We start from the raw sequence: 10,847 nt of genomic DNA on the forward strand, positions 1-10,847 counted from the left end.
TTACCATATCGTGTCTTTAACCTATGGAACAGGCCTACCTCATTATGATTAACCACAGCTTGCCCAGCGGCAATGGCAGGAGACACTGGCACGTTGAGTTGATGGAAAACTGACACCAAACCTCTGTTATGAGCAGTCCACATATTGTGTAGATTTTGTGTTTATTTCTTCGATGAACAGCCCTAGTAAGGTACGTGGCACATCTACGAAAGCTACCTAAATACCATGTAAACATAATGTATATACACTGTACATCCACCACCACCAATGACCTACACATAGAGAGGTGTTATTCCCCCAATTCACTCTTGAATGTATGTAGTCAATAGATCAAGTATCTTATTCAAAGTGAATATACAGTGTATTTGTGCATTGTTCTAATTGATATCTGTTGACTTGCGTCCCTCAGCTGGATATAGGCATTCATAATATTACTTGATAAACAAGCGTAAAAGCTAGAAATCGTGAGATATTTTTAACAGCTTCTGTAAGGGGAATAATACCTAAACTATACGTGTTGATTGGGTGAATGCAGCAATATGAAAAGAACAGTTTAGTAAGGTTTGAAGAAAATTGCACAATTCTGTCAAAAATAATGCCCTTTGGAAATGTTGGTGTTGCCATCTAATTCTCCCTGAACCTGTGCTGCATGTAAATCCCATATGGGCATTTGTATATCTTACCCAGATGGTTCTACCCAGGTTGACCCCATATGAAACCCATATAAGCATTTACATCTATTCCCGAGATGGGTTTGCCCAGGTCATTCCCATATGATACCCAAATAGATTATGCTCATCTCTTACCCAGATGGGTTTGCCCAGTTCATTCCAGTATGGTACCCACATCATCTCCTACCCAAATGGGTTTGCCCAGTTCATTCCAATATTTCACCCACATAAGTATGTTAATCTCATGCCCAGTTCATTCCCATAACGTACCCAAATAGATATGTCCATCTCTAACCCAGATGGGTTTACCAAGTTCATTCCCGTATGACACCCACACAGATATGTTCATCTCTTACCCAGACATGGTTGCGCAGTTCATTCCAATAATATGGTATACCCTCATAGATATGTTAATCTATTACCCAGATGGGTTTGCCCAGTTCTTTCCCAAATGGTATAGCCAAGAAGATATGTTCAGCTCTTACTCAAATGGGTTTGCCCAGTTCATTCCAACATGGTACCACATAAATATGCTTATCTCCTACCCAGATTTTTGCTCAGTTCATTCCCATATGGTACCCACATAATTATGTTCATCTCTTGCCCAGATGAGTTGCCCAGTTCATTCTAATATGGTACCTAGTGGTATGTTCATCTATTACCCAGATGGGTTTGCCTAGGTTTTTCTTATAAGGTTCCCAAAAAGATATGATCAGCTCTTACCCAGATGGGTCACAAGTTGCTAACTTCATTCCCATATGGTACCCACACAGATAGGTTCATCCGTCACCCAGATGAGTTTGCCCAGTTCTTTCCCATATGGTACCCACATAGATATGTTCAGCTCTTACCCAGATGGGTTTACCCAGTTCATTCCAATATGCTGCCCATAGAGATAATCATGTTCACCTCTAACCCAGCTGGGTTTGCCCACTTCATATCCACATGAAACCCATATGTATATTGACAGATCTCACACAGATCGGTTTGCCCAGTTGTATCCCATATGTATGCATATGGGCATCGGTATCTCATCCATATGGGTTTGCTCATTCCATGCCCATATGGAGACCGTATAGGCATATAGGATACATGTATTACACAGGTGGGTTAACCCATTTACTTCCCATTTGGAGTCCATATGGGCACTTACATGTACTGCCCAGATGGTTTCCCTATTCATTTCCCATGTGAAACCCGTATGGGCATTTACTTATTTTACCCAGATGGGTTTGCCCAGCTCATTCCCATATGAAACCCATATAGATATTTACATATCTCACCCAGATGGGTTTGCCCATTTATTTCACATGTGTAACCCATATAGACATTTACTTATTTTACCAAGATGGGTTTCCCCAGCTTATTCCCATATGAAGCCCATATAGATATTTCCATATCTCACCCACATGGATTTGCCCATTTATTTCTCGCACGAAACCCACATGGACATTCACTTATTTTACCCAGATGGGTATGCCCTGCTCATTCCCATATGAAGCCCATATGGATATTTACATTATTACCCATATGGATTCACGCAGTAGATTCCCATATGGAATGCATATGGGCATTGCATATTTTACCCAGATAGCTTTTCCCATTTTGTACCCATATGAAACCCATATGGGTATTTACATATCTTGCCCAGATGGGTTTACCCATTTTGTTCACATGTGTAACCCATATGGGCATTTAACAATCTTGCCCAGATGGGTTTGCGCAGCTCATTTCCATTATGATACCCACATGGGCAGTCCCATTTAAAAACCCATATGGGTTATCCCATATGGGTCTGATGCTAGATACATATGGGATTTACCCTAACCCAGATGGCCCACGTGGCCCGGAGTATGCCCGTATGGGTCCCATATGGGCATGTTACCTGGGAACGTGCAAAGCGATGCAAATTGCATGGAACGCGAGTAAAAAATCACATTTCTATACGGTGGGCAGTAAAAGTATTGAATATCAACCATCAATAAGCACCTCATATGAACAATCAACTATCAATTAATATAAACTACCAACTATGCGTGAGTAAGCATCTATCAATTTGTCAACAATCAAAGTTCAACTTTTAACTACTCTATCAATAACCAACGTCCAGCTGCACTGTACAGTAGTAAAAATGAGATATGAACTATTAACTATAGCAAATATCAAGTAGAAACTAACTATACACAGTCAGGAAAATAGCATCAACTTTGCACCTTTAAAGTTGCAGACGAATGGCCCTGATTTGAAAGGTGCAAAGTTGTACTTGTAAAGGTGCTCCCATTGTGACAACGTGCAAAGTTCAACCTATATTTCTCAGAGTGTATAGCAAACTATAACTATAACACTAAAACACACACTATACTACACTACACTATAACAAACAATTGGCTAATCAACTATCAATATCAATAAACAACTGATATTTATGATAAAAATATCATCAATAAGGTCTGAACTATACCAGTTATCACCTTACAACTCTCCTCTTGGTTTCTAAACAAGTCTGTGATTGATTTGATTTTTTCTTTCTTTCTCAGTCTCTCTTTTGGAGGGGGCGACAATTTGAAAACTTATTCATTTTCTTTCAAAAACAAAAACAAAAAAATTGTGTTAGACATTTGAATCTATGACATCATTGCCTTTACCTTTTTGAAAACGTGGTTGTGCCGAATGACACTGACTAGTAAAAGCATGAGACATTTTGAAGGCACATGTTTCTTACAAGGCTTCGTACCGCTTTTAGATGTTCGCATGACTTCGTTCTATTCATTTACATCAGCAGGTGTATAGCTTTATCATATTTGCAAACTTGTGGCAAAGAAAAACAAACAAATGCTGAAGAACAAGCAGAGTTTGTCGAATTCCTACACATCTAGTGGCGCAGCTGTTCAACTAAATAAATATCATTCCCATTATGACTCGCCTTGTTGGATGCTGCTGATGTATGCTTAGTATCCTCTTTGTCTCCCTATCAAAGGGATGTGCCACTTAAGTGTAGTATGGTGAATTTAAAGGTAGGGGATACCTTTTACAGACCTCCCAAAATGCAGCAAAACATTAAATATGAACCTCAGGGGAATTGTTTAGGCCACTGCTGAGAAATTTGGAAGTCAACAGTTATCTACAATTTGAATAATGCAAAAAACTCAACTACTCAGTAGTTCTGTGTGTCAGCCACACTTAAGCCTTTTTGTTGCAGTCTTCTGTATTTTTATCTATATAAACTCAAATCTAAAAGTATAAGAGCTGATGTAATAACATATAGAGTGTGTGGCAAGAATGTATATGGAAATGTTTGTAAGTTTTGATGAACATTCTTCACAAAATATACATGATGGACACACATGCAGTGCATGGGTCTGCAAAGGTAGCCTAGTAATGTACTGGAATTTACGGTGAGCCCCGAAGAAAAATTCAATTCAAAATCTAACGGTCAATAAAAATGTACTAAATGTTACCTTCCACTTTCAATACTTTATGGGAGTTTCTAACATGATACTCTCTTCAACATACCACTGTATTTATACAACTCTTCATTTAAGGCATGCAAATGGGATTCCCTACCTTTAAAGAAGGCGATTACAGGCAGAAAATTTTAACAATAATGTTTAATTTAAAACGGGAACTTGGGAATATCTCGGGATATCGACAGGGCATCGCTCAGGCATCGCTGGGGTTTTACAGCCTGCTCGACAACTTCACAAACTTCTCGGCGGTCCCAAAATTTCAGCGACGACCGAGCAGGCTACAAATCGGTCGGTCGCCGCTCTCAGTTGTAACCGTAGCCTGAGCAAAAGGATTAAAGGGGAAGGCTAGTAACTGATCAGTGGGAATCAGTGGAAATGCTGGAAGATGATTGTTCCAATCCTTATGGGATTCATTCAAGAGTTCATTGTATATCTATTGTTGTGTGAAAATGATTTGCTTCAGAATGGTCTCATATTCAAGTAATGTGCAGTTTAATGCTTCCAGCTTAGCGTCCCTGGTCAGTGACGGTGCATTAATCTGCACATTACTTGAATATGAGACCGTTCTGAGGCAAATCATTTTCACACAACAATAGATATATAATGAACTCTTGAATGAATCCCATAAGGATTGGAACAATCATCTCCCAGCATTTCCATTGATTCCCACTGATCAGTTACTAGCCTTCCCCTTTAAGCAAAAAAAAAAAAAAAAACAAACAAACAAACAAACAAACAAAACATAAACAAGAACAAAACAGAAACAAAAAACAAAATACAAAAAACAAACGACACTCTGTTTTCTAATACTAAAATTTGACTTCATTAATACGAAAGGAAATAAGAGTGCAGTTTAGTATTGCTGATAATACACACACACACACACACACACACACACACACAATACACTGCATCATGCTCCTGCGCTTTCTAGTTTTAATGTAATAAAGTTCGCCATTGTCAAAGGTATGCAAATCATCTCATTTCCGCTGACACAACTTCAACAATTCTAACGGACAGATTATATTTGACGGACGACTGCCCTTAAATTTTCCAACTGACAGTATACTATTACCCAATGAGCATTTTCTCCTACCGAAGCAATGAATTCGAGTCTTAAAACAATCGTTTGACACGAGCCACGTTCACAATGACCAATCAGATACTCGTATGGCGGCATATAAAAAGATGGGTAGGTTATCGGTAACAATGATGGAACTTCACAAATAATCTCTACTTTGAACTGGATAGGTGACGTACGAGTATGGGAATAAATGGAGAGGAAATAATCGTGTGCTGCCATCTATTGTTCAATGACTGCACAATGTCAGGCAAGGCAAGCGTCTATGACAACAATGGCAGCTCCCTCCTACGACCGCCTACAATGTTTTTCGCACCCTTTTACCTGTAAACCTTTTGAGCTTCACTCAGTGAAACTTGGTTACCAATCCAGGCAAAGAGCAGAGATCAGTGACATCATCTCACCCTGTGAGGTCACGTGGTCATGACTTTAACTCTGACGTCACACGTGCTCGCCTTGTTAATGATACATACTGAACCTTTGCTTTCTACCAATGCTTGAATCACCTGTGGTCTGTGAGTTTATCGTACAAATCTACTGGAACTAAACTACCTAAGGGTATTTTGCACCATTTTGGGAAAAGTGTGGAAATGTCTTTCGTCAAGAAAACTAGTGTACACCTCTTGGTGACATTGGTTTTGTCCTGCCATCTAGCAGCTTCAGTCAAGGTCTACAGCATCTGTGAGGGAACGGACAATGACATAATTTTTCTCACCTCACTTCGAACCAATTATTCAGAATATCACTCCGAAATGTATTCTGGGCATTTTGACTGCTTATTCCATCGCAATGGAGGGTTTGTCGACGTACATTGCTTAAAAACTGGACAGGCTGAAAGGTTTAGAGTAACAGTAAGCAGAGATGAGTTGACCGTCACTCTCACAGTCAAAGATGTCCGAAAGGAAGACAAAGGATCATACATATTACTTGTTGCAGGAAGCAGGAACGGTGAAATAGATCATGAAGTCGTAGATGTATACGTCGATGTAATCACTCCACCTGGACCAGTTGAGTGTGAGAACGTGTCATCATCGTATTCACCAGACTGGGTTGAGGTACACTGCTTTGTTCCTCTAGGAATGGATTCGAATCCCCTAGGATATATCGCCTGCTCAAAGATGTCATAAAGGCGCCATCGTTTGGTAGACCAGAACACTCGGTGGATACCATTCAAGCTTCCTTCTGGATGGACGTCAAGTCTTCGATGAACTGCTGCTCATTTGCACCACAGTGTGAGAAAATAAGAAGTGGTTTAAACCCAAACAAGAATGCTTGAAACGAGTGCCTACACACAAATATTATTCATTCAAATATCATATCATATCATATTGAATGTATACAGAATTGCTAATTTTCGTACAGAATCTTACGTATTTAGTGTTGATTTAACTTTAGAATAGAGCATTATTGCAGCCACCTGATCTCTTGCAACCTCCCTCCCTAAGAAAATTAATATCGATAAATAAGAAATGTAAAGGAGGATACTTCCATACCTCCTAAAGAAGCCCGGATGTAACCAAGCTCTACCCATCACATTTATTACATAAAATTGGGGGTCCGACACGTTCCAGGGACCTTGTGTTATCATGTAGTATTTTAAATATGCCCACTTACATTTTTTCTTTTTTTTTTCTAAGCTATAGAAAGTGGAAAAATTGATGAAATGTTATATCATGGACTTACTATATATAAAATTGTACACATGGACGGTCATCATTTCCTTAATTAATGCGTGCCTTTGTCTTTGTAAAAACTGTCACAAAAGCATTTTGAACATTCTTCTCTGCTTTGATCTTATGAAATCCGCCGCAGACAAGCTGGGGGAAAAAACACAAAGCAGCTTTGAAAAATCTATGAACTAAATGCAAAGAAGAAAACAAATGATTTAAATCAAGGAAAATGCATGTGCAGTTGTGGTATGTATCACCGCTCAGACATTTTCATTAGCTAAATGCAGGTACTTTTGAAGGGATAGCTAAGTTTTTAGCTATTACATTGATCATGACTTGTTATCTCATATCCCACCTTTTTCTCACATTTTTCCAGAGTAAAAACAGATAGCAAGGCAAGGGGATATCTCTGTCTTACTATCAGGCAAAGTCATATGTGTGAGCGCTAGTGAGCGAATCGGTAATTTCCAGTCCAATGGAACGAAATCAGTCATGTTCTGAAGTTTGCAGCCAAATAAGACCAGAATAAGGGAAGCAGTTCTTTTGTCAGTGAGGATGCATGATTATTCAATCATCATTTTAGAGACACCTGTATGTACTCACTGAGATGCGCATAGTCAGTTGGCGGCGGATCTCGTAGTCATACTCCAAAGTGGTAGCTTTCGTTGAAAGTCCATTCGTTAGTAGGTCCATGGTTATATTCACCCTGTAAACTCGCCATTTTTGAACATGTATTAGTATCATGATAATGATAACATCAACAAGAAGGTTTTCGACCGAACAACTAGACTACACAACTTCCTTATCAAAAGCAACAGAAGAATGGGTTAATTAGCTTGATCAGAGGAATGAAGGCATTTAATCCGTCATAATCCATTTGTACAAGACTTGACATTATGGTCCGATGGCAGGGATCACTGCCGCGGAATTATATGTCTGGCTACCATTTCTTTGTTTGGTATGGTATGGTTTGGTGTTTTTATATTTGTTAACTAAAAGCTTTTTTTAATAAGTACCTGAGATACGTTGTGTTCAACTAACGATCATATAGGTGGTGAGATTAGTAATTTTGATGGATAACATTATGACACAAGAAAGGTCTAACAATTTATTGTCATGGCAACGGCGTAAATCCGTACTGAGGAGTGGGGGGGGGGGGGGGGATGGTCACCATCACCACGATTACAAGCCCGTCTATACATAACCGGACCGGCGCAGCCTTGGGGGGGGGGGGGGGGGGAAGCTTGGTGCCCCCCCCCCCACACGCACACTTTACAGGGATCGGATGTCCCACTCTTTTGCATGAAATATAAAGTGGGAGGAAAGTGGCAGCAAAAATAATGACGACTTTTTGTTCTTGTTGTTGCTTTTTTTTTTTTTTGCTTGTCAGATGACTTGCGGCGGAAAATCAGACCTTAAAAGTATGAAGACATTTTTTGTTTTTGAAATAATATGAGAGGGAGCGGAGCGACCGAACGGGGAGATGGTGTGTAGGGGGGGGGGGTGTATCCCTCTCCCACACGAGGAAGATTTTGCATTTTCAAACCTGAAATTCAGCGATCTGGCGCACACTTTTGGTGAAATTTTTGTTTTTTCTTCTTTAAAAAAAAAACAATAGAAAATGAAATATTCAAAATATATTATTGAATGACTAAATCGTGGTATTTCAGGTCTTGCTCCGCCTGTGCGACATCATTGCGAAGGCCTACTAAATAGTTGGGCCTATCACCGGCGGAGACAGGATTTGATCTTATAGGGGGAGCGGTTATGAGATCGTGAGGGAGCGAAGCAAGTGAGGGGGGGGGGGTATGGTAGGGGTTTCCCCCTCCCACGGTGAAATATTTTTACATTGAAAATTTTGACAGTTTGTAGCTATATTCTTCGCTTTGGAAATTAAGGGGGGGCACACCGGGCGCAACTGCTGTCAATCACTGGCAGCAACATCAGGAGAATGGCATAGCGATTAAATGCGAGCGAGCGGAGCGAGCGAGCTTGAAAATTTTGACATAATACTTTTACAGTCTAAAAACTGCCGTTTGTAGATATACTTCTTTGCTTTGAAAATTAAGGGGGGCCGCACCGGGCGCAACTGCTGTCAATCACTGACAGCAACATCAGGAGAATGGTATAGCGATTCAATGCGAGCGAGCGGAGCGAGCGAGCTTGAAAATTGTGAAATTTTACAGTCCAAAAACTGCCGTTTGTGGCTGTATTTTTTCGCTTTGGAAATTAAGGGGGGCGCACCGGGTGCAACTGTGGCAGGTACTGGCAGCAACATCAGGGGAATGGCATAACGATTAAATGCGAGCGAGCTAAGCGAGTGAGCTTGAAAATTTTGACTTTTTACAGTCCCAAAACTGTCGTTTGTAGCTATATTTTTCGATTTGGAAATTAAGTGGGGGCGCACCGGGCACAACTGCTGGCAATTACTGGCAGCAACATCAGGAGAATGGCATAACGATTAAATGCGAGCGAGCGAAGCGAGCGAGTTTGAAAATTTTGACATTTTACAGTCCCTAAGGTGCTGTTTGTGGCTGTATTTTTTCGCTTTGGAAATTAAGGGGGGGGGAGCACACCGGGCGCAACTGCCGGCAATTACTGGTAGCAACATCAGGAGAATGGTATAACGATTAAATGCGAGCGAGCGAAGCGAGTGAGCTTGAAAATTTAGATATTTTACAGTCCCCCAAACTGTCGTTTGTGGCTGTATTTTTTTCGCTTTGGAAATTAAGGGGGGCGCACCGGGCGAAAACTACTGGCAGTTACTAGCAGCAACATCAGGAGAATGGCATAACAAAGCGAGTGAGCTTGAAAATTTTGACTTTTTACAGTCCCAAAACTGTCGTTTGTAGCTATATTTTTCGATTTGGAAATTAAGGGGGGGGGGCGCACCGGGCACAACTGCTGGCAATTACTGGCAGCATGCAACATCAGGAGAATGGCATAACAATTGAATGCGAGCGAGCGAAGCGAGCGAGTTTGAAAATTTTGACATTTTACAGTCCCCAAAGTGCCGTTTGTGGCTGTATTTTTTCGCTTTGGAAATTAAGGGGGGGGGGGGGAGAATCAGGGTATTAAAGTACCATTCAGTGACCGGTCGACAACTGGTGACGGAAAATCGAATATTGCGTGGAAATCCCGTCGCCCGTCTGCTATTTCAACGGGAAAATGAATAAAATATCGATATCCTATTTTCAACTGAAAGTGGAACACGGGATAATGGATTTGCTCTGAAATCCTGTTTTCCGTGTTTCATTATTATGAAATGGCGGAAAATGACTCAAAATCCTATTTTCTCAATATTTCATAAAATAGGAAATGGAAAACAGGATATCGGTTCGATATTCGTTTTTCCATTTTCCATTTGCAACGAGCGACGGGATATTGAAGACCACCCCCAACGGCCACTTTATTTCGACACATAAATCAGTGGTAGCGGTTCGGTACTATTCAGCGTCTAGAAGAAGACTATACCTTGGCTACGATATGCTATATGCACCTCATCATACTATCCAGCCGGCACTGCTAGGGTCTCTTCCCACCTCCCTGGGTGTAGCTCTTTGTAGCGACGTGCTCTGCTGCGAAACGACAAGTTTGTAGAGACTTCCGACCGTAATTATGCGATATTTCCATCTACGGAAAACCTTCTTCTTCTCCGACTGAAACTGAGATGAAATCGGTTACATTTTTGTAACCGCTTCCTTACCGACCTTCAAAGAATTGGAGTAATCGTTATTATTCAAATACTTTTCAGAGAAATTGAAAAGTGGATTCCATATTTTAGTCATATTATATGCAATTTCGTGTGTAGCGTACTGTGTGTATTGGTTGCGGATATAACAACCCAGGTAACATGCCCATATGGGTTGCATGTGGGCCCAATATGGGTTTGAATATGGGTCCCACATGGGTATGCCCATATGGGACCCCTAGGATTTTGCACCCAAGATTTACACGG

At 40.6% G+C, this 10,847-nt stretch overlaps 1 long non-coding RNA gene across 1 annotated transcript; it reads right to left on the bottom strand.

Moving 5' to 3' along the window:
• Window positions 1-5,027: 5,027 nt before the first annotated feature.
• Window positions 5,028-10,548, bottom strand: LOC140226417 (uncharacterized). The gene is made up of 3 exons (XR_011900954.1): window positions 10,364-10,548; window positions 7,493-7,595; window positions 5,028-6,431 (listed from the first exon to the last, which is right to left on the bottom strand). It is a non-coding gene; the product is annotated as an uncharacterized lncRNA (long non-coding RNA).
• Window positions 10,549-10,847: the final 299 nt, after the last annotated feature.

This window comes from Diadema setosum, chromosome 3 (assembly GCF_964275005.1).
Source record: "Diadema setosum chromosome 3, eeDiaSeto1, whole genome shotgun sequence".
NCBI classification, from domain to species: domain Eukaryota; kingdom Metazoa; phylum Echinodermata; class Echinoidea; order Diadematoida; family Diadematidae; genus Diadema; species Diadema setosum.